Genomic DNA, 22,847 nt, shown 5'->3' on the forward strand with positions numbered 1-22,847 from the left:
ATTTTAGAATTTTAGAATTTTAGAATTTTAGAATTTTAGAATTTTAGAATTTTAGAATTTTAGAATTTTAGAATTTTAGAATTTTAGAATTTTAGAATTTTAGAATTTTAGAATTTTAGAATTTTAGAATTTTAGAATTTTAGAATTTTAGAATTTTAGAATTTTAGAATTTTAGAATTTTAGAATTTTAGAATTTTAGAATTTTAGAATTTTAGAATTTTAGAATTTTAGAATTTTAGAATTTTAGAATTTTAGAATTTTAGAATTTTAGAATTTTAGAATTTTAGAATTTTAGAATTTTAGAATTTTAGAATTTTAGAATTTTAGAATTTTAGAATTTTAGAATTTTAGAATTTTAGAATTTTAGAATTTAGAATTTTAGAATTTTAGAATTTTAGAATTTTAGAATTTTAGAATTTTAGAATTTTAGAATTTTAGAATTTTAGAATTTTAGAATTTTAGAATTTTAGAATTTTAGAATTTTAGAATTTTAGAATTTTAGAATTTTAGAATTTAGAATTTTAGAATTTTAGAATTTTAGAATTTTAGAATTTTAGAATTTTAGAATTTTAGAATTTTAGAATTTTAGAATTTTAGAATTTTAGAATTTTAGAATTTTAGAATTTTAGAATTTTAGAATTTTAGAATTTTAGAATTTTAGAATTTTAGAATTTTAGAATTTTAGAATTTTAGAATTTTAGAATTTTAGAATTTTAGAATTTTAGAATTTTAGAATTTTAGAATTTTAGAATTTAAGAATTTTAGAATTTTAGAATTTTAGAATTTTAGAATTTTAGAATTTTAGAATTTTAGAATTTTAGAATTTTAGAATTTTAGAATTTTAGAATTTTAGAATTTTAGAATTTTAGAATTTTATAATTTTATAATTTTAGAATTTTAGAATTTTAGAATTTTAGAATTTTAGAATTTTAGAATTTTAGAATTTTAGAATTTTAGAATTTTAGAATTTTAGAATTTTAGAATTTTAGAATTTTAGAATTTTAGAATTTTAGAATTTTAGAATTTTAGAGTGTAGTCTTTTAAACTTTTGAACTTATAGGTTTTTAGACATTTAGACTTTTGAACAGTTGTTGACTGTTCCTACGAAAAAATGAAAGTGAGAGTGTGTGCTTGCAACATGGAGTTAAACTTATCAATGTGCCATGGTAATCTTCACAGCAACTTGACAGAAAGTTTAACTCCATGTTGCACACACTCTCACTTTTAATTTCTCGATTAAGGCGACAAGGCAAAGATTTTAGGTAGGATTTTATATCGTACGGGTTTTGCTTCATCTCGACACTTTTCGTCGACACAGTTGGACCGGGTCGAGATCTTTCTGAACATATTGCGGAAGGCAAAATCCAGGATCTTGCCACGAATGTCATAGGACCTAGCAAAAAAACAACGAAGAAGCCGTTGATCCTCCTGAAGATTTCAACCCGAACATGTACTTCCTCATGATCGATCTAATACAATTTGTCAAACTAGCGAGGTTTGACCGTCCACGATGCTTGCCGCAATCACCTCTTCTGTGTTTGAAAAAATCGATGGCGGAAAAGCTTTCCGGTTGATTCACTAATCTAGCAGGGATTTCACTCCACTTTTTTCTGTGAGATTTTCAGCACGGATTGGTCCAACAGATAAGGGGTTTCTTCGGCTTCAGAGACTTGGCTGTCTTATAATCATTAGTAAATACTTAAAAGGCTCAACGGCTTTAACCTTAGCAAAATGCTACCAGCCCGACTTATTTCCGGCCGTCGCGGGTTGTTCCTCTCAGCGGCTGTCGTTTTAGCCACATTCACCGTAAACAGCTTGTACTCCAGGCTCCTGTGCGGGAGTTTGCCATCACTAGTAAGGAACAGTACTTCGCTAAAGTTCCAATGGATTGGACCGCTGGCATGGGTTGGAAATCTGGGTGATGAATCCTACAAAGATCAAAATTAGTTAAAGTTGTTGGAATTGCTTAGAAATTTAGATTTCTTACAGCCAGAACTTCCCAAATACATCCAGGTACGTCGCCAAAAAGCTCAGTTGAACACCGCTCAGTAGGAAAGGTCCAACCCGTCAGGTGATGCTTCCGCCTTCACTAATCCGGCTCCGCGCAATCATTCTCGGAGCTTTTTTCGACCAGCTGGCACCCAGGGCCTTGGAATCGGCCGCCGAATCGAACTTACAGTCGATGGATTGGACCGCGGCTGGTCTTGCTGTTGGGGATGACTTGTTTCATCAGCAGCGATTCGGTGGTAGAATATTTTACAAGCACAACTCGCGACACATACCTTAACGAAGCAGCGGAAATCAGCGGAACCGTCCACCAACGCCGTTTCCGGCCTGGTAGGGGAGGACAACAACCGTTCATTCGGTTCCACACGAACTAAAACCAACACAGGTCAAAGATGCCGCGAAAATATTCGACGACTTAAAATGAAAAAAAAAACTGTTGGGTTTAAGGGTTTGTTTGTTTTGAATTTAGGCATCGCGCGCCAGCTGATTCTGACAGCGTAACGCATTGGCTGCGGCAGATTGGAGAAAAAATACGGCGTGAACATGGTGTTTGCGATTTCGCAAACAATTTGCTTCAAAATTGAAAGCGTTTTTTTACGATATCGCAAACATTTGTCATGATTTCGGAAAAAAATTATTTCATTTCATCGCAAATAATTTTCGGATCCGCTGACCGGATTTTGTTCCGTGTAGACGTCTTTTATTGCTTCGTATCACGCCAATACTATTCCATATTTTCCAAAATCTTTGGAAGCTTTAATAATTGTCAGTTTAAACTCAAAAAGAATTAGAATAAATTAAAGCTCAGCAAAATATTTTAAGGGGTTAAGGATAGAATATTTTGAACCGTAAATTTCCCGTTGTTTTTTTTTAGAAAAGACACTTTTAAGTTTTTTTTTTAGAGAACTGCAGATCAAAAAAAAACATTTTTGGGCTTAGGGTTTCTTAAATTGAAATTTTTGACACCAGATAAACTGACATTTCACTAGTTTTTTTTTTTAAATTCCAACGATTGATAAACAATAAGTTTGATCAAATCTGTATTCATTGCGATCAAAAACGTCATTCCAAGTTTTTTTTTTGCCCCGCGGAATTTTGTAAAATTTGTTAATCAAATAAAAATGCTCAATAATTTTCTATTAAGTTATCAAAATAATAAAACGGAAAAATTACAAAAAGGGTAAATTTTTCAACTATCAATGAATTTTATTTCAACCAATAATTTATTTTTTTTTTTTTTGCTTGAAATATATTTGTTCATTTAAAAAAACATTTCCAAAAAATCTGGAAATGGTTTAATTTTTTAAAATACATATTTAAAAGTTTATTTTTAATTATTTTATAAATTAAAAATTGATTCCGGAAAGATTAAGAACTCGGTGATGTCTTTAAATGAGAATTGAAATGTTATTTTTTGTATTGGGCAAATATTTTTGATGCATGTTTTCCCATCAATTAAAACATCAGAATAAAAAAAAAAGTGGTTAACCTGAATCCAAGTACTTGAGACACTTTGCCTTGAATTTTCCTTGAAAAGCGTTAATTAGTTTCATTCATATTTTGTTTAATTTGGCTGAAACATTATAGAATCTTTCCGAGGACCAGACAAATCATAAGTATTGGTGAGGGAAGTTTAGAAAATTAGTTTCCCTTTTTAAAAAGCATATTTTTCAAAATTAAAATATGAATGAACTAATTTCTGATTTTCATGGAAAATTCGAGAAAAAATGTCTGAAGTATTTTTTCAGTGTTAACTGCATTTTTTTTGTAGGTATTCTGATTTTTTGATTGATTGATGGGAAATCATACATCAAAAATATTTGCACAATTTAAAACAAAACAAACATCAAAAGACATTTACGGGATCTGAATCTTTTTGTAATAAATTTTTATTTTATAAAATAATTTAAAAAAACTTTTGAAGATGTATTGAAAAATAAATTAATCCACTTCAATTTTTTTTATCAAGCTGTTTTTTTTAAGAATCTATTATAATGGATTTAAATTCAAAAACGGAATGTTGAAAAAATCACTGATTTTTCAAAAATTATCTTACTGTTTTTTTGTTCTTAAGACTGAAGGTAGAGGTAGATTCACCTTTCAATATTTGTCAATATATCAATATTGCCTTGACTTGAAAACACTCACAAAAAGAATGGAGTCAACTAAGTTTTTTTAATTGCTCTCCTCAGGTATTGAATGGATTTTCACGCATCTTTGTATTTGTAACTTTAATATTATCAAAAATCTGAAAATGAACAAATTTATATATTTAATATTTGAAGCTTTATTTTAACACTGGAACACCCAACGCATGTTAAACAATTTAATTCATTTTATTTATTTAATTTCAGGAAAATAAGTATTTTTTTTCATTTTTCAAGAGAGTGCCCATTTATGGAAACACTTGCAGAATTTGAAAAAAATCAGACTAATAATAGAGACCTTGCTAACCTTGCTGACAAAAAACATTGAGAAAAACTTCTACTGAAAAATGATAGGTATTTGAAAAAAACATGAAAATACCTTTGTTATTTTGAATTTTAAAATTTCCAAAATCTTAAGTAAGAGAATTTCATATCTTTTCAAATCAACAAAAATGTACATACTTGGGACTACTTTAAAAAAGTGCATTGGTCCTTTATTGCCTTTAACTTTAAAATTATGCTTTTTAGTTAATTTCTAAAAACTTTACAATAGTTAAGTTTACTATATAATTATTTTGAAAATAAAAAAATCGCATTTTGTATCATATCGCCATGTTATTTTTTGACTATCTCTTTCATAAAATCAAAATATGTGTTTTTGATTATCTTAAATTTACTATCATCTAAAACAAAAAAAAATCGAATACAAGGATTTTCATATAATCTAGAAGCACGGCAACAATACGAGCATAGATTGCGCATTCTGTATTTTAATGTAATTGCCGATTACTCTACCTTTTTTGATTTACGGTGCTGTTTTTAAACTTAATTTCATGTGAAAATATCAAAATGGTTTTTGTGACAAGTAGTTTAATGTTTCTTTAATTTATATTTTTAATTCATCATAATTTAGGATATTTGTTCAAATATCCAACGTTTTTGGCATGGATGCTTTTTTTTGTTTATTTCAATTATAATAGGGGTTGAAAAGGTTGTTGGGCACTCTTGCCGAGTCTTACTCTACTTTCAATTTTTGTATGGACAGTTGTTAAAATTATATAAAGACTTGCAGGCTGGTCTCGCGGGCTGGTCTTAAGATTACTGTGGAATCTGGCCCATTTAGGATTCTTCTTATGAAGTTGTTTAGGAAAATGATGAATAAGTGCTTTTATAAACAAAAAATAATAAAAAATATGAAATTTAATTTAAAAAAAATGAGAAACTACAATTACATTTTAATACCTAATATATTTATGAGTATTCGGAAAATATTGAATAAACATTAGCACATTTTCCAAAAAGATTTATTAAACGTTAAAAACTATAAAATATAAGTGAAGGGAAGATAATGGAAAAATTTTATTTCCTTTGTTGAAACATAGATTCTAACTTTATTCAAAAAGTAAATTTTATTAATTTCAAAATCATAATTCTGTGAACCCCTTTGAACCTGCCTGACAATTTTTAAAATATTATTTAAAACAAGGCCGTTAGTGCCGTCGAAGGAAAGTTCGATAAAACAATTTCATTGAAACAAAAATAATAAACAATAAACAAATTTAAATTATCCTGACAAATGGCGATATTTTTAAATCAATATTTTGCAAATAATATCTCGAAGTATGTGTATCTATCTGAAATCAATACTATCTAACAAGTAGGAGTTACAAATTTTAATCATTATAAACAAAAAAAAATCATAATTCTAATAAATGTTGTTTAGGAAACGAATTCGGATTTTTCGTACCTATTTGAAATTGTCGTTAAATTTCCCATCAAAATTATTATTTTCATGTTAAATTCTACTACCCGAATAACAAAAAAAAAAGATGATACAATTATATTTCATATAATTTGTATGTTTATTCCTTATCTTTTTTATCTTTTATTAATAATTATGAAATGATAAAATTTGGTACAGAAAATAGTCAAGAATCTTATCAAACACATTTTTTAAGAATTTTCAATTTTAAATATTCTGTGTCAATTTAATGAAATAGAAAACAATGGTAACGTTAAGATTGTTTTGTATCTCTCATTATTGCCTAGTAAAGATTCAGCTGGAATATTTATTTATTGAAAAAGCGTGTGTTTTCTTCCAGTCAAATCGTTTAGATCTAGAAAAAAAAATTAGATCTTTTCTACAATTAAACACTGAATTTCGAAAAACATCACAATATGAATTGTTTTGCAAAACATAAATTTCTCTGATGTAATTTTTGATTTAATTTATTTTTTAGATTTTGTTGTTTAAATGTATGTTTCAATATTCATTCAAATTGAAAAGAGTAGTAAATAAAATGTTTCTTTACAAAAGGGATATTTGTAAAACTGAAAAATAGATTACTTTCCAAAAATCTTAAATTCGCTGAAACAAACCTTAAATTTAATTGAATTAAAGTATCGAATTGAATAACAATTATTTTTTGCACAGGAAATTTTATTAGAAGGAAATTTATGAAAAGGGATTGAGACGGACGTAAATCTAGTTAAATATTAAAATTTAAAACATTTAATTAAATCAAAAAATCATATCAAAGGTTGTGCAAAATGTAAATACTAAAGATAAACACATTTTCAAACGGATCTGCGGTTGAAACTGTATCTACTGTTAGGTTATACTTTGACCTTCCTAAAAGAAATACGGTAATTTTTATATAAAATAGTTGAATACATGAATAAAAGTACATGTTCAAATAAAAAAAAATCGAAAAGGAACATGGCTCTTCTTAATCGTGCTCGAAAGATCGGTAAAATGTAACCAAAAAAACATCAGTCTGTTCGGTGAAACACCCATTTCATTACTACACTTTCAGATGTAACTTCATACGTCGAAAAATGGCTTGTCTCATTTCGTAGAGTAACAATGTATGTAAGCAAAATGATATAAAATAATTTAAGTGTTGCTAACAATCAAACTCACAAAAAAATCTTCAACTGATTATTATTTTTTAAGTTCAAGGGCAATTTTCTCTTGCGTGTTACGGCTCCGGGTGATGAAAGTTCGCAAGTGAAAAAGTTTTTTTTGGCGATTACTCCATCCCTGATCGTCATTAAAATAATTTGCCGTTTTCTGCACCCTTTTATTAGCTTCCAGTTTTGATAGCAAACAGCTGTTTTATTGATTTTTCAATTCAAAGTGTTTTTTTTTTTATTATTATTTTTGCTTTCAATTGATACATTGCCGAAGAGAAAAAAAATAGACCCACATTCCGAGAAAGTTTAAAAAAAAAATCAAACTCATGAGTGGTTTGTCACAAGAACATTTTTATGCGAAAACATTTTCCATTTAACTCTTTTTATAAGCTTGTACATTAATAATATAGGGGTGACACCCCTTACATATTAGTATCTTTATCAAAATTTATTTATTTGATGATCGGGTGTCACTCCTGAAAATTAAATTTTTGAAGTCTCTAGTCTTCATATAAACATGCACTTTTACTAACTGTGAATACTTAACTTCATCATTATACAGCAATTCCCCACGAAAACAGCATGGAAAAAAACAAAAGTCCTCGGATCGGGCTCAAAATTTTTCTGGGGCTTCCCTGGCCGAAATAATTAGACCCGTATTTTTTTGTTTGGCCATTAGGGTGACCTACGCCGTGTTAGGGTGGTCTGAAAAATGGCCATTTTCGTCGATTTTTGCAAAAACCACTTTTTTGGAAAAATTATAACTCCTCGCCATTTTAACCGATTTCAATTGTCTTATACGCAAATGAAAGGTGATAAGTTGGCCTTTCAAAGAAAAATAGTAAGAAGTTTCAAAAATCTAGCCTAACATATAAAAAAGGCGTATGAAACTTTAAAATGCCGTTTTGACGGTGTCTGGACCAAAGAGCCTATGTCTGGAAATATTTTTATCGGATTCCCCGGACATTTTTACATAACATACTAAAAAATGGGAGGAGTTCATTAACAGGATTCCGAGATATGATTTCTTGAAAATAAAATCCGTGTTTTTTGACGCGCCGCGCGCAAAAACCGGAGAATGACGAAATTGGCAAAAAATCAACTTTTTTCACTAAAACTGCAATAACTTTAAAATTTTAGCGATGACCTATAGATGTTTGGGTACCAAAATTTTCGTAATTAAAAGACGCAACTTTTGGTACCCAGACATCTATAGGTCATCGCTGAAATTTTAAAGTTATTGCAGTTTTAGTGAAAAAAGTTGATTTTTTGCCAATTTCGTCATTCTCCGGTTTTTGCGCGCGGCGCGTCAAAAAACACAGATTTTATTTTCAAAAAATTATATCTCGGAATCCTGTTAATGAACTCCTCCCATTTTTTAGTATGTTATGTAAAAATGTCCGGGGAATCCGATAAAAATATTTCCAGACATAGGCTCTTTGGTCCAGACACCGTCAAAACGGCATTTTAAAGTTTCATACGCCCTTTTCATATGTTAGGCTAGATTTTTGAAACTTCTTACTATTTTTCTTTGAAAGGCCAACTTATCACCTTTCATTTGCGTATAAGACAATTGAAATCGGTTAAAATGGCGAGGAGTTATGATTTTTCGAAAAAAGGGGTTTTTGCGAAAATCGACGAAAATGGCCATTTTTTAGACCACCCTAACACGGCGTAGGTCACCCTAATGGCCAAACAAAAAAATACGGGTCTAATTATTTCGGCCAGGGAACCCCCAGAAAAATTTTGAGCCCGATCCGAGGACTTTTGTGTTTTTCCATGCTGTTTTCGTGGGGAATTGCTGTATAAGTATACTATGTAAACATATTCTAAAACATGAGTATTAAAGGTGTCACCCCCATCTAAAATGAATGTTTCAGAAAATTTAACTTGTATGTTTTGTGCTATTAATTAGATACTTGATATTTTTTTATGAACATATTTTAGGTCAATTATATTTTTTTCTTCGTCCGAGTCAGGTGTCACCCCATCAGCTCGGGTGTCACCCCAAGACGGGTGACACCCGGGGCGGGCCGCCCCCGCCGCCCCCCCCCCCCCCCTTAGTACGCCACTGACTGTTAGTACTCTATTTTCCGAAGAACTTGTCAAAATTTCCAACCTCTAAAACCTCTAATCTGAGCTTCTAACCTAAAATATGACTCCAATAAAAATTGTACTTTTTATGATTCATTTAAAAAATTTCGAATTTTAGAATTTAAATATCTTAGAATAGAAGAATTCGACAAAACGACATCCAATTTTTTGGTTTTGGTTCATATAAGAATACAAATTGGTAGCACAGTTAAAAGAACAATGTATTATTTGCCAATTAAATTTATCTATTATTTAAACACACATATTAAGTCTATTCAAAAACAATTGAAGATCAAAAATGATTCCTAAACAAATATTTATTTGAAATTATTAAACACAAAAGAAATGTGTCTTTTAAAAGTTTTTTAAAACAATTTGTTTTTATGATACATTTTTTTGGTTGAGGTTTTAGCCGTGCTGTAATACTGACTTTAGTTATCTTTTTTTGTCAGGTTAAAATATTAACACTGAAAAAATCGCTATATTATTTACATTGATGAACTAAGCCTGAAAACGTTCTCATTAAAAACAGACATTAAATAAACGTCCCTTCAAAAAGACTACTTCAATTTAGTAATAATAAAGCATAAAATTTATTGTAACTAATAATAAAATGCATGATTTCACCCAACTTGCAAACTTTATGTAAGCGTGTACTCAACATCCATCACACCAAATTGCAGTAACTTTTCAACAAGAAAGAGAAGAGAGCTTGCAGAAAAGTACGGGAACGGTTTTGCTGCAACTTCTACCTCTCTCACTGCAGAAGTTCTACCTGATAGAAAAGTTACTTTTGTTGCAGAAAAGTACGGAAACGCTCTGCTGCCGTTTTTGTCCAGAATTGCAGAATTCTGCAGTACGGGAATAGACCTACTACTGTTTTCTAACCTCGAACGAGACGGTTCCCGAATCGGTCTCCATATTCCGGGCACGGTTAAATAACAAGGGAAATGCGTAAAAATACCATCCTCGTCGTTTTCGTTTGCTATCCGCTGCGCTGCGTTTCTGGCATGTTTTCTGAGGCCACGGCCGGCAAGAATTTATTAATTAAATTCTGATTTCAATAATAATAATAATAAAATTTCAAGACAATACAATTTCAAATATGTATTTTTGAACTGTAAAAGAAAAACTAAATTTATGAATTCTTGCTTACTTTTACAAAAGGTCCTATGTACATAGGAAACCCATGGCGCATTGGTTGTTTTGAAAAAGTAATCAATTATAAATGAAAACATCTAAAATAATTTAATACAAAAACGTACAAAACTCAGATTATTGCAAATAGTTTTAAAATCTGAAATTCTAAAATTCTGAAATTCTAAAATTCTAAAATTCTAAAATTCTAAAATTCTAAAATTCTAAAATTCTAAAATTCTAAAATTCTAAAATTCTAAAATTCTAAAATTCTAAAATTCTAAAATTCTAAAATTCTAAAATTCTAAAATTCTAAAATTCTAAAATTCTAAAATTCTAAAATTCTAAAATTCTAAAATTCTAAAATTCTAAAATTCTAAAATTCTAAAATTCTAAAATTCTAAAATTCTAAAATTCTAAAATTCTAAAATTCTAAAATTCTAAAATTCTAAAATTCTAAAATTCTAAAATTCTAAAATTCTAAAATTCTAAAATTCTAAAATTCTAAAATTCTAAAATTCTAAAATTCTAAAATTCTAAAATTCTAAAATTCTAAAATTCTAAAATTCTAAAATTCTAAAATTCTAAAATTCTAAAATTCTAAAATTCTAAAATTCTAAAATTCTAAAATTCTAAAATTCTAAAATTCTAAAATTCTAAAATTCTAAAATTCTAAAATTCTAAAATTCTAAAATTCTAAAATTCTAAAATTCTAAAATTCTAAAATTCTAAAATTCTAAAATTCTAAAATTCTAAAATTCTAAAATTCTAAAATTCTAAAATTCTAAAATTCTAAAATTCTAAAATTCTAAAATTCTAAAATTCTAAAATTCTAAAATTCTAAAATTCTAAAATTCTAAAATTCTAAAATTCTAAAATTCTAAAATTCTAAAATTCTAAAATTCTAAAATTCTAAAATTCTAAAATTCTAAAATTCTAAAATTCTAAAATTCTAAAATTCTAAAATTCTAAAATTCTAAAATTCTAAAATTCTAAAATTCTAAAATTCTAAAATTCTAAAATTCTAAAATTCTAAAATTCTAAAATTCTAAAATTCTAAAATTCTAAAATTCTAAAATTCTAAAATTCTAAAATTCTAAAATTCTAAAATTCTAAAATTCTAAAATTCTAAAATTCTAAAATTCTAAAATTCTAAAATTCTAAAATTCTAAAATTCTAAAATTCTAAAATTCTAAAATTCTAAAATTCTAAAATTCTAAAATTCTAAAATTCTAAAATTCTAAAATTCTAAAATTCTAAAATTCTAAAATTCTAAAATTCTAAAATTCTAAAATTCTAAAATTCTAAAATTCTAAAATTCTAAAATTCTAAAATTCTAAAATTCTAAAATTCTAAAATTCTAAAATTCTAAAATTCTAAAATTCTAAAATTCTAAAATTCTAAAATTCTAAAATTCTAAAATTCTAAAATTCTAAAATTCTAAAATTCTAAAATTCTAAAATTCTAAAATTCTAAAATTCTAAAATTCTAAAATTCTAAAGTTCTAAAATTCTAAAATTCTAAAATTCTAAAATTCTAAAATTCTAAAATTCTAAAATTCTAAAATTCTAAAATTCTAAAATTCTAAAATTCTAAAATTCTAAAATTCTAAAATTCTAAAATTCTAAAATTCTAAATTCTAAAATTCTAAAATTCTAAAATTCTAAAATTCTAAAATTCTAAAATTCTAAAATTCTAAAATTCTAAAATTCTAAAATTCTAAAATTCTAAAATTCTAAAATTCTAAAATTCTAAAATTCTAAAATTCTAAAATTCTAAAAATTCTAAAATTCTAAAATTCTAAAATTCTAAAATTCTAAAATTCTAAAATTCTAAAATTCTAAAATTCTAAAATTCTAAAATTCTAAAATTCTAAAATTCTAAAATTCTAAAATTCTAAAATTCTAAAATTCTAAAATTCTAAAATTCTAAAATTCTAAAAGTCTAAAATTCTAAAATTCTAAAATTCTAAAATTCTAAAATTCTAAAATTCTAAAATTCTAAAATTCTAAAATTCTAAAATTCTAAAATTCTAAAATTCTAAAATTCTAAAATTCTAAAATTCTAAAATTCTAAAATTCTAAAATTCTAAAATTCTAAAATTCTAAAATTCTAAAATTCTAAAATTCTAAAATTCTAAAATTCTAAAATTCTAAAATTCTAAAATTCTAAAATTCTAAAATTCTAAAATTCTAAAATTCTAAAATTCTAAAATTCTAAAATTCTAAAATTCTAAAATTCTAAAATTCTAAAATTCTAAAATTCTAAAATTCTAAAATTCTAAAATTCTAAAATTCTAAAATTCTAAAATTCTAAAATTCTAAAATTCTAAAATTCTAAAATTCTAAAATTCTAAAATTCTAAAATTCTAAAATTCTAAAATTCTAAAATTCTAAAATTCTAAAATTCTAAAATTCTAAAATTCTAAAATTCTAAAATTCTAAAATTCTAAAATTCTAAAATTCTAAAATTCTAAAATTCTAAAATTCTAAAATTCTAAAATTCTAAAATTCTAAAATTCTAAAATTCTAAAATTCTAAAATTCTAAAATTCTAAAATTCTAAAATTCTAAAATTCTAAAATTCTAAAATTCTAAAATTCTAAAATTCTAAAATTCTAAAATTCTAAAATTCTAAAATTCTAAAATTCTAAAATTCTAAAATTCTAAAATTCTAAAATTCTAAAATTCTAAAATTCTAAAATTCTAAAATTCTAAAATTCTAAAATTCTAAAATTCTAAAATTCTAAAATTCTAAAATTCTAAAATTCTAAAATTCTAAAATTCTAAAATTCTAAAATTCTAAAATTCTAAAATTCTAAAATTCTAAAATTCTAAAATTCTAAAATTCTAAAATTCTAAAATTCTAAAATTCTAAAATTCTAAAATTCTAAAATTCTAAAATTCTAAAATTCTAAAATTCTAAAATTCTAAAATTCTAAAATTCTAAAATTCTAAAATTCTAAAATTCTAAAATTCTAAAATTCTAAAATTCTAAAATTCTAAAATTCTAAAATTCTAAAATTCTAAAATTCTAAAATTCTAAAATTCTAAAATTCTAAAATTCTAAAATTCTAAAATTCTAAAATTCTAAAATTCTAAAATTCTAAAATTCTAAAATTCTAAAATTCTAAAATTCTAAAATTCTAAAATTCTAAAATTCTAAAATTCTAAAATTCTAAAATTCTAAAATTCTAAAATTCTAAAATTCTAAAATTCTAAAATTCTAAAATTCTAAAATTCTAAAATTCTAAAATTCTAAAATTCTAAAATTCTAAAATTCTAAAATTCTAAAATTCTAAAATTCTAAAATTCTAAAATTCTAAAATTCTAAAATTCTAAAATTCTAAAATTCTAAAATTCTAAAATTCTAAAATTCTAAAATTCTAAAATTCTAAAATTCTAAAATTCTAAAATTCTAAAATTCTAAAATTCTAAAATTCTAAAATTCTAAAATTCTAAAATTCTAAAATTCTAAAATTCTAAAATTCTAAAATTCTAAAATTCTAAAATTCTAAAATTCTAAAATTCTAAAATTCTAAAATTCTAAAATTCTAAAATTCTAAAATTCTAAAATTCTAAAATTCTAAAATTCTAAAATTCTAAAATTCTAAAATTCTAAAATTCTAAAATTCTAAAATTCTAAAATTCTAAAATTCTAAAATTCTAAAATTCTAAAATTCTAAAATTCTAAAATTCTAAAATTCTAAAATTCTAAAATTCTAAAATTCTAAAATTCTAAAATTCTAAAATTCTAAAATTCTAAAATTCTAAAATTCTAAAATTCTAAAATTCTAAAATTCTAAAATTCTAAAATTCTAAAATTCTAAAATTCTAAAATTCTAAAATTCTAAAATTCTAAAATTCTAAAATTCTAAAATTCTAAAATTCTAAAATTCTAAAATTCTAAAATTCTAAAATTCTAAAATTCTAAAATTCTAAAATTCTAAAATTCTAAAATTCTAAAATTCTAAAATTCTAAAATTCTAAAATTCTAAAATTCTAAAATTCTAAAATTCTAAAATTCTAAAATTCTAAAATTCTAAAATTCTAAAATTCTAAAATTCTAAAATTCTAAAATTCTAAAATTCTAAAATTCTAAAATTCTAAAATTCTAAAATTCTAAAATTCTAAAATTCTAAAATTCTAAAATTCTAAAATTCTAAAATTCTAAAATTCTAAAATTCTAAAATTCTAAAATTCTAAAATTCTAAAATTCTAAAATTCTAAAATTCTAAAATTCTAAAATTCTAAAATTCTAAAATTCTAAAATTCTAAAATTCTAAAATTCTAAAATTCTAAAATTCTAAAATTCTAAAATTCTAAAATTCTAAAATTCTAAAATTCTAAAATTCTAAAATTCTAAAATTCTAAAATTCTAAAATTCTAAAATTCTAAAATTCTAAAATTCTAAAATTCTAAAATTCTAAAATTCTAAAATTCTAAAATTCTAAAATTCTAAAATTCTAAAATTCTAAAATTCTAAAATTCTAAAATTCTAAAATTCTAAAATTCTAAAATTCTAAAATTCTAAAATTCTAAAATTCTAAAATTCTAAAATTCTAAAATTCTAAAATTCTAAAATTCTAAAATTCTAAAATTCTAAAATTCTAAAATTCTAAAATTCTAAAATTCTAAAATTCTAAAATTCTAAAATTCTAAAATTCTAAAAATTCTAAAATTCTAAAATTCTAAAATTCTAAAATTCTAAAATTCTAAAATTCTAAAATTCTAAAATTCTAAAATTCTAAAATTCTAAAATTCTAAAATTCTAAAATTCTAAAATTCTAAAATTCTAAAATTCTAAAATTCTAAAATTCTAAAATTCTAAAATTCTAAAATTCTAAAATTCTAAAATTCTAAAATTCTAAAATTCTAAAATTCTAAAATTCTAAAATTCTAAAATTCTAAAATTCTAAAATTCTAAAATTCTAAAATTCTAAAATTCTAAAATTCTAAAATTCTAAAATTCTAAAATTCTAAAATTCTAAAATTCTAAAATTCTAAAATTCTAAAATTCTAAAATTCTAAAATTCTAAAATTCTAAAATTCTAAAATTCTAAAATTCTAAAATTCTAAAATTCTAAAATTCTAAAATTCTAAAAATTCTAAAATTCTAAAATTCTAAAATTCTAAAATTCTAAAATTCTAAAATTCTAAAATTCTAAAATTCTAAAATTCTAAAATTCTAAAATTCTAAAATTCTAAAATTCTAAAATTCTAAAATTCTAAAATTCTAAAATTCTAAAATTCTAAAATTCTAAAATTCTAAAATTCTAAAATTCTAAAATTCTAAAATTCTAAAATTCTAAAATTCTAAAATTCTAAAATTCTAAAATTCTAAAATTCTAAAATTCTAAAATTCTAAAATTCTAAAATTCTAAAATTCTAAAATTCTAAAATTCTAAAATTCTAAAATTCTAAAATTCTAAAATTCTAAAATTCTAAAATTCTAAAATTCTAAAATTCTAAAATTCTAAAATTCTAAAATTCTAAAATTCTAAAATTCTAAAATTCTAAAATTCTAAAATTCTAAAATTCTAAAATTCTAAAATTCTAAAATTCTAAAATTCTAAAATTCTAAAATTCTAAAATTCTAAAATTCTAAAATTCTAAAATTCTAAAATTCTAAAATTCTAAAATTCTAAAATTCTAAAATTCTAAAATTCTAAAATTCTAAAATTCTAAAATTCTAAAATTCTAAAATTCTAAAATTCTAAAATTCTAAAATTCTAAAATTCTAAAATTCTAAAATTCTAAAATTCTAAAATTCTAAAATTCTAAAATTCTAAAATTCTAAAATTCTAAAATTCTAAAATTCTAAAATTCTAAAATTCTAAAATTCTAAAATTCTAAAATTCTAAAATTCTAAAATTCTAAAATTCTAAAATTCTAAAATTCTAAAATTCTAAAATTCTAAAATTCTAAAATTCTAAAATTCTAAAATTCTAAAATTCTAAAATTCTAAAATTCTAAAATTCTAAAATTCTAAAATTCTAAAATTCTAAAATTCTAAAATTCTAAAATTCTAAAATTCTAAAATTCTAAAATTCTAAAATTCTAAAATTCTAAAATTCTAAAATTCTAAAATTCTAAAATTCTAAAATTCTAAAATTCTAAAATTCTAAAATTCTAAAATTCTAAAATTCTAAAATTCTAAAATTCTAAAATTCTAAAATTCTAAAATTCTAAAATTCTAAAATTCTAAAATTCTAAATTCTAAAATTCTAAAATTCTAAAATTCTAAAATTCTAAAATTCTAAAATTCTAAAATTCTAAAATTCTAAAATTCTAAAATTCTAAAATTCTAAAATTCTAAAATTCTAAAATTCTAAAATTCTAAAATTCTAAAATTCTAAAATTCTAAAATTCTAAAATTCTAAAATTCTAAAATTCTAAAATTCTAAAATTCTAAAATTCTAAAATTCTAAAATTCTAAAATTCTAAAATTCTAAAATTCTAAAATTCTAAAATTCTAAAATTCTAAAATTCTAAAATTCTAAAATTCTAAAATTCTAAAATTCTAAAATTCTAAAATTCTAAAATTCTAAAATTCTAAAATTCTAAAATTCTAAAATTCTAAAATTCTAAAATTCTAAAATTCTAAAATTCTAAATTCTAAAATTCTAAAATTCTAAAATTCTAAAATTCTAAAATTCTAAAATTCTAAAATTCTAAAATTCTAAAATTCTAAAATTCTAAAATTCTAAAATTCTAAAATTCTAAAATTCTAAAATTCTAAAATTCTAAAATTCTAAAATTCTAAAATTCTAAAATTCTAAAATTCTAAAATTCTAAAATTCTAAAATTCTAAAATTCTAAAATTCTAAAATTCAAAAATTCAAAAATTCAAAAATTCAAAAATTCAAAAATTCTAAAATTCTAAAATTCTAAAATTCTAAAATTCTAAAATTCTAAAATTCTAAAATTCTAAAATTCTAAAATTCTAAAATTCTAAAATTCTAAAATTCTAAAATTCTAAAATTCTAAAATTCTAAAACTCCTAACTCCTGTTTTTTATTAGACCATTTTTTTTATTTTTACATTGTAAAATCCTTGAAAATTTTCAAAAATGATAGATTGTAGATTTTTTCCAATTTAAAATTTTAAAATTTAAGAATTTTTAGATTTTGTAAAAGAATTTCTAAATATTTAAAATATTTAACGGTACTCATCAACCAGAGCTTTTGCACCCAGATTCTTGTTACAGATATTTTAGTATCTTCAAAACTACGGGTAGTACCGAAATATTTTTTTATTCATCCCCTAAAGTACTGTCTACAAAGTAATTAACAACAAAGTTTGAATAATTTTACATTTCCGTTGTTGCAGGATTGGGTCCGTAAGTTTGACAATTTTGGAATAAGAAGACAACAACTTCCTTCGTTGTTGTGCACCCTTAAAAGAGATTAAAAACTTTAACATTTTTAAAACTTAAAAACATATATTTTGTTTTTTATTTTTATAATTTTTGTACTTTGTATTTTTTTCATTTTTCAAATTTTTATAATTTTTAGAATTTGTATTTTTTTTAAATTAAATTTATGAATTATTTGAATTTTAGTATTTTTAGAATTTACAATTTTTGAATTTTAGAACTTATAATTTTTAGAATTTTCGAATTCAAAATTCCAACTCGTGCGATTAACGTTTTGGGAATTTAAGAACTTTATAATGTTAGATTTTTATTATTTATGAATTTAAGAATTTTAGTATTTAAGAATAAGGGATTTTTAGTATTTAATTTTTTGTCAATTTCTTAATTTTCATATTTTAGAATTTCATTTTTTTAAATATTTGAAGACTTTGAGAATTTTAAGAAATAATAAATTTAAAAAAAAATAAAATTTAAAAAAATTTGCACAATATCAATAAATTAAATAAATTTAGAATTTTCAAATTCTTGCATTCTTTTTTTTTGTCCGCCTTGTGGGCAGATCATGGGATTAATTCACCTCGATCCTCATAGCGACTATCTTTTGTGATTCCCTGTTATACTCTTAAGTCTGCAATTTGCTCGAATCTTATTGAGAAGAATCAAGCTATTTGTTTACAGCCTTTTTTCCAATGCACATATACACTGGTAGAGTGCGCTTGAACGCTGTACGTTGAAGCGTTGGTGCGGAAGGAACAATTCTCCTCCCGTGTTTTTTGAGTCCGAACACTCATCAAATCTGTTAGCGCATCTTCGGCTAGTTGACCAGTCAACTACCTTCCGAAGTGCACAAGTCAGCCGAAGCTATGTGCTCCCGAAGAGAGCGAACCGTCCTACGGTCGGACGAAATCCGTAGTGGTTGACTTAGCGAAGGAGAAATGAGCAACTTTGAAGATTTGTTGTGGCTCGCAGGCTGTTGATGTCCAACTTCAAATGATGAGGCCGGACGGGGACTGGAGCGGTCCCTATTGGCTATTTTTAGATCTCTCCCATTGTCATCAGTTATTTCGGCTCTCTGTATTGACCCGACTGTCGTCAGTTGGCATTGGAGCTCTTCCCCGAGAAGTCCAATTTTTGACTAACTCGAGGTTTCTCCAAAGCGCAGACAGCAGGGAAAGAAAACCTGTACTGATTTTGCGGGATGATCAAGGCTCCAAGCTGCCACCCGAGGATTGAACCTCTGACCTTCCACTTGCTAGGCGGATCCCGTAACCACTAGACCACGGGAGGTTGGCTTGCATTCTTAAGTTCTGGAATGCTAGAATTTTAAATAAGGAAAAACAACTTTATAATTTAATTTTACAATTATCAAGTCAAATCAGCGTTGAAGTTTTTTTTTAAGCTTTAGTATTTTAGATTTTTTTATTTCTCTGTTTGAAATTAGGCCGATGCAAATATTTAAAAAAGTTTTTGTCCCTCGGCCCTGACCGAGGTCAAGGGGGGGGGCAAAAAAATAAAAAAATATAAAAATTTAAATAACAAGCCATAGTCTTCACAATTAAATAAAAAAAAGTGTTTTAAATTGCATTTTACACTAGTTCAGTTGTTTTGCAATCATTAGTTTTCAAAAAATCTAAGACCTGACAAAAACAAAAATTGTATCGAAAAAAAAGATTTTGCATCGAAAATTTTCAAAAAATCTTAAGATTTTTTAATAAACCCAAACATGCTAAAAATGATTTTAAATGCAGAAGAATGTATTTTAATTTGATTTCAGTTGGTTGCACTTGAATTTCCATTGAAATTTTGAAGTTTATTGTAAAAATATTTTGTTTGCCCCCTGATTTTTCGGGCCAATTTTGAAGGGGGGGGAGGGGGGGTGACAAAAACTTTTGAAAATATGTGTACCAGCCTTATTGGATTGAAAAGTTAAGAATTTGTGATGTTCTATTCATCCTATTTTTAATTTCGATCGTCCAATCGCACTTTCAGCACACCTCCTCCATCGTTTCTAAAACATGACTCACCAACCGCTTCCTCGATCGCAAACTGGTTCCTTCCCGTCCCGTCTACTGGAATGGCCCGCCGAGTAAACCATATTTCCCGTCCTCCTCCTCCTCCTCTTCCTCCTATACCGCTACGAAGACCGAAATCTGGAATACAAGACACTTTGATTCGGTCGGTTGTCCACTCCGTCCGGAACTTTCCAGCTGAAAAAGTAGTTCAACCTAGAGCGCAACTTACCTTTAAACTGTCCAAAATCCTCCCAAAGCCTAAAACCAACAACTCGGTTCGACTCTGTTGCAATCAAGTCCGAACAAGATCAACTGAAGACTTTCAAACTGTTTGCGTCGACGATAATCGACGTCGAATTGAAGGTAAATCGATGGAAAAAACAATGTCGGGCAGGTCGAGTGTTTGTCGTACGTTTGTCGTCCTTTCGACCAATCGATATCGAAACGGTAAAATCAAAACCGTGCGACAACTCGTACGACGTGCGACATTTTTACAAGTTGTTGAAGTTTGAGTATTTTGGGTTAAAATGTACAAAAAATCGTATTTTTGCTATTTCTAAAATCACTCATAAAATCCAAATAAAATCCTTATTTTATTATGGATTTCGATCATCTTGACTTCATTCGACGGGTATCAGCAAAAACTATTAGTTCTGATATGTTTTAGCATGATTGAAACATGACTTCTCTTGTCTTTATCTGTTTGAACCGTTTTTGCAAGAGGCTTACCATAGAAACAAGTCGACTTCCGTGACGGTGTTGGCGTCAGAGTTGCTGCGCGTGGCGGAAAAGTTGCTCGAGCAAAAATTTCACCCTCAAACGATTATCGCCGGGTGGAGTGCGGCCAAGCATTCGGCACGTTCGGCGCTGTTTGCCACGGCGACGCCCAGCTCGAAGATTCTGTCCTAGCCAAACTATTTGCCAAGCTGGTCGTCGATGCCGTGATGCGGTTGAAGTGATTTGGGGAATTGACCGCGATGTAGTGCATAAAAAAGACCGGCGGTTGCTTGGAGGATTCGTTCCTGGACGAGGGTTTCCTGTTGGACAAGAAGCCCGTTGTGCACAACCCGAAACGCATCGATAACACAAAGATCTTGATCGCCAACACGCCGATCGACACGGACAAGATCAAGGTTTTTGGATCGAGTATAAAGATGGACTCGATGGTGAAGATTGCCGAGCTGGAGGTCGCTGAGAAGGAGAAGATGAAGGACAACCAGGACCAGGCTCGTCTCGGTCGTTGCGATCTGTTCGAACAGGTCATCATCGGCAAGGACACGCTGCTGCGTTTAAGTGGAGTTTCCCTCGGAGAGGCCTGTACCGTCGTAATTCGTGGGGCAACCCAGCAGATCATCGACGAAGCGGATCGTTCGCTGAACGACGCCCTTCGCGTGCTGGCCGCGGAAACGTCCGGTAAGGCATCGATGGCCATGGAGGCATTCGGTCGCGTTCTGCTCTAGCTGCCGACGACGATCGCCGACAACGAAGAGTACGATATTGTTTGCAACGCTTAGCTAAACGAAAAGTAAGAATGTTGAGGTGGGGTTTTGCAGGGCTTTTTATGTTTATGATTATTTTCTTTGCAGGTGAACGTGTAATCCACATGACCATCGAAGTACGCTGCAGCGATGGCAGGACCTGGAAATAGTTAGGTACATTCACGAGTGCAAAACGGCGCTCAAAACCAAAAAAAAAGGTGCAGGGTGTTATGTTACACATGACCAGTATGACAAAGAACTTAGCAGAAAAGCTTTTAAAATTAAGCAATTTTGTTGAATTATGCGTCAGATAAAATCAAAACATTATTGGATTTATATTTTCGTTTAATTTCTCTTTAAGCTCCGTATTAAAAAAAAACATGATATCTCTATAATTCGATGTTTGTTCCCCAATCGGAACAATCGTGAGGTAGCGGGCTCTCCAGATTGTTGCCACCTTTTTCGAAATGGCCAGTATTGTAAACCATGAGTTGTGATACCCATATTGCCAAAACTCGTTGGTTCAATAGATGTCTTCCCGAGAAAACTTTCCTTTAGGGCACCGGCCACTGCAGCTTTTGGCCAATTTTTTTCTAAATTGCCATTTTCATTACCAATATCAAAAACCATGAAATTTGATACCAATATTGCCCAAAATTGTATGGTTCGGTAAATGTCTTCCCGGGAGAACCTCCCTGAGGGCACCGGCCACTCCAGGTTGTGGCCAATACTGTCAAAATTGCCATTTTCATCACCAGTATCAAAATCCAAGAAGTTTGATACCCATGTTGTCCAGTCTCGTATGGCCTTCCATCGGAACTTCCCTGAGGAATTTGGCCACTCCGGGTCTTGTGGCCAGAATATTCCGGTGGCTCTCAATTATTCTGGCTGGCCTGCCTCCGCTTACATTCGAACAGATCGCAACGACCGAGACGAGCCTGGTTCTGGTTGTCACCATGTCCTTCATCTTCTCCTTCTCGGCGACCTCCAGCTCGGCAATCTTCACCACCATCTTCATACTCGTTCCAAAAATCTTGATCTTGTCCGTGTCCATCGGCGTGTTGGCCATCAAGATCTTTGCTCGATGCGTTTCGGCTTGTGCACAACGGTCTTCTTGTCCATTAGGAAACCCTCGTCCAGGAACGAATCCTCCAAGCAACAGCTGGCAAATATTTTTGCTGGGAAAGAATCTTCGAGCTGAGCGACGCCGTGGCAAACAGCACCGAACGTGCCGCCTGCTTGGCCGCACTCATTTGAGGGTGAAATTTTTGCTCGAGCAACTTTTCCGCCTCGCTCAGCAACTCTTGACCAGATTGCCGATCACGATGGCCCCCACAAACGAGGACAGCCGGGCGATCACCCCGGAGCAAACTTTTCCGGTCGTTGACAAAAAATCTCAATTTTTGCTTTGTTTTTTTCTTTCTGTCAAAACTGCTTGAAAAAAAACCAAAACAAATGCCGAGTTGCCAAACATGCCCAAAAACTGCTCGACGGCAATGTTGCAAGATAGATTTCCCTGGTCAAAAGTCGAGCAGACGCTGGTCGCTTTAACTCGCTTTAACGCGCGTTAACTTGCGATAACTTGCTTTAAGGTGGCGTTAGGTGAAAACTCGGCACGATGAGTAGCGTTGATGCTTTTCGAGCTCGTTTTTGTGCGTTTTAGTGTGTTATCGCGGAGTG

The 22,847-nt window shown here is 27.1% G+C and overlaps 1 pseudogene; it reads left to right on the forward strand.

Annotated features, from left to right (window-relative positions):
- Positions 1-20,376: 20,376 nt before the first annotated feature.
- Positions 20,377-22,064, forward strand: LOC120430811 (T-complex protein 1 subunit beta-like; annotated as a pseudogene).
- The last annotated feature ends 783 nt before the right edge of the window (positions 22,065-22,847 follow it).

This window comes from Culex pipiens, chromosome 1 (genome assembly GCF_016801865.2).
Source record: "Culex pipiens pallens isolate TS chromosome 1, TS_CPP_V2, whole genome shotgun sequence".
NCBI lineage: Eukaryota > Metazoa > Arthropoda > Insecta > Diptera > Culicidae > Culex > Culex pipiens.